This window comes from Lynx rufus, unplaced genomic scaffold, assembly GCF_022079265.1.
Source record: "Lynx rufus isolate CCGP_SWC_20201006 ecotype Redwood Valley unplaced genomic scaffold, mLynRuf1.p SCAF_13, whole genome shotgun sequence".
Taxonomy (NCBI): domain Eukaryota; kingdom Metazoa; phylum Chordata; class Mammalia; order Carnivora; family Felidae; genus Lynx; species Lynx rufus.
This window is the reverse complement of record NW_025814827.1, coordinates 52,259,124-52,261,428: the sequence shown is the minus strand read 5'-3', so window position 1 is coordinate 52,261,428 and position 2,305 is coordinate 52,259,124. Positions and strand designations below refer to the sequence as shown.

General features: G+C 41.4%; 1 non-coding gene across 1 annotated transcript; it reads right to left on the bottom strand.

Moving 5' to 3' along the window:
- Positions 1–1,482: 1,482 nt before the first annotated feature.
- Positions 1,483–1,587, bottom strand: LOC124508993 (U6 spliceosomal RNA). The gene has a single exon (XR_006961359.1). It is a non-coding gene; the product is annotated as a U6 spliceosomal RNA (small nuclear RNA).
- Positions 1,588–2,305: the final 718 nt, after the last annotated feature.

The window sequence follows — 2,305 nt, the reverse complement described above, 5'->3', positions numbered from 1 at the left end:
CGTTTAAATATTAGCACCTTCAGGGGCACCTGGGTGGCTCAGTCGATTAAATGTCCAACTTTGGCTCAGGTCATGATCTCGTGGTTTGTGGGTTCGAACCCCGCATCAGGCTCTGTGCTGATCGCTGGGAGCCTGGAGCCTACTTCAGATTCTGTGTCTCCCTCTCTCTGCCCCTCCCCCACTCACACTGTCTCTGTCTCTTAAAAATAAGTAAACATAAACAAATATCAAATATTAGCACCTTAAAGGGACTAACACAGCACTACCTATTTCCCATATATATTTTGCCTTCAGGACAACCTTATGAGATAGGTAATACTATTATTCAATTTCCACTTTTCAGATGAAGGTATTTGGGTGCTGAGAGAGTGTGACTTCTCTAAAGATACAAAACCTATAAGCAACCGGAAAGTCTGAATTTGAGCCTATTGCACATACCATATTGTATCTATTCATTATAGGGAAGAAATTAAAGATAAAATTCAGCTTTGTAGAGGGTGGCAGAAACCACTTATATTTGTGAAATATTTTAAATATTTACAAAGCATATTTGACTCTACGTTACCACTATTTGACAAGTATCAACAGTAGGTGCTGACTGATGTGGAGACCAGACAAAGATACTCCCTAGGAAATAAGTCAAGGTGTCTTTATCTAACTAATGCAGATAGAAGAAAGTGGTTCACAGTGAAAAGATCAACACTGTTCTCCATCATAGACATACTGTGTAAGCCTCTGGCTCTTCCAGAGAGGGCTTCACTATCATTGCCTATAATTAAGGCTGAATGGCTGAGGTGCACATTGGGACGTGTAGGAAGTGTCACTGGGGGGAATAGGCAGAACCAATACCCTCACCCACCCAAACCCAGCTGGATCTTTATGATCAGATCATCAATCTCAGTGTTACAAAAATTGACCATAGAGACTGGTATAAAATAAGCATCAACATACCGTCTTCTTTTTTCTTTCTAGTTTTAAAAATATGGAACATTTTGGGGCACTTGTACCCCAATGTTCATAGCAGCACTCTCAACAATAGCCAAATTATGGAAAGAGCCTAAATGTCCATCAACTGATGAATGGATAAAGAAATTGTGGTTTATATACACAATGGAATACTACGTGGCAATGAGAAAAAATGAAATATGGCCTTTTGTAGCAACGTGGATGGAACTGGAGAGTGTGATGCTAAGTGAAATAAGCCATACAGAGAAAGACAGATACCATATGGTTTCACTCTTATGTGGATCCTGAGAAACTTAACAGGAACCCATGGGGGAGGGGAAGGTAAAAAAAAAAAAAAGGACGTTAGAGTGGGAGAGAGCCAAAGCATAAGAGACTGTTAAAAACTGAGAACAAACTGAGGGTTGATGGGGGGTGGGAGGGAGGGGCAGGTGGGTGATGGGTATTGAGGAGGGCACCTTTTGGGATGAGCACTGGGTGTTGTATGGAAACCAATTTGTCAATAAACTTCATATAAAAAAAAATATGGAACATTTTTGCAAATTTGCATGTCATCCTTGCATAGGGGCTGTGCTAATCTCTGAATTATTCCAGTTTTAGTATATGTGCTGCTTAAGGGAGCACCACACCCTCTTTGACACATTTATTCTCCCTAGGCTAGCGCAGTCCGGTCTGAGACCTTTCTGGCCTTAGAGCTGCAGAATTAGAGCAAGGGTCCATCACCCTGAGGTCTCTGAGAATCTTAGAAGCCCTGACTAACTATAAGTCTGTCAGAGTGATGATTATAATTTTACAGATGGGTAAGTTAAGATAATTAAGTTGGGGGAGGTCAAAATTATGTGGCCTCCAAGTGCATTACAGAACTGGTAACAGGACTGAATGAAAACTGAGGTATTTCGTTCGACTGGCTCTTCAATCCTCGTTTAACTAGGATGCATTACCTTTTCACTCACAGGAAGTTACCTAAGCCGATTATGTTGTAAGTGAAGCCCAGAATAAAAATTAGGAACATCATTAGGGGGTCAGGCTGTGCCTTTAAGTATAAAACCCAAAAAGAGTTAAGCCTGGATGTGTTGGTAGTAATTAATGTTGAAGAGCTGGTAATGAGACTTGACACAGTTTAATCAGACTGTCTGGTGGTAACCGAGAACAGACACGCTATGACCCCGCCTGTGACAATAATGTGGAAAAGCCTGGCTTCTTGGTCAAGGGAGTGACTGTCAATCCCCAGGACTGGGCTGATTTCTCAGCATGGTGATGGGCTTCAGGAACATTAGGTTTCCGTAGCTTTCTGCTGTGTATTTTGATAGGTGCGTTTTTGATAAAGTGGATAATAGCCTCT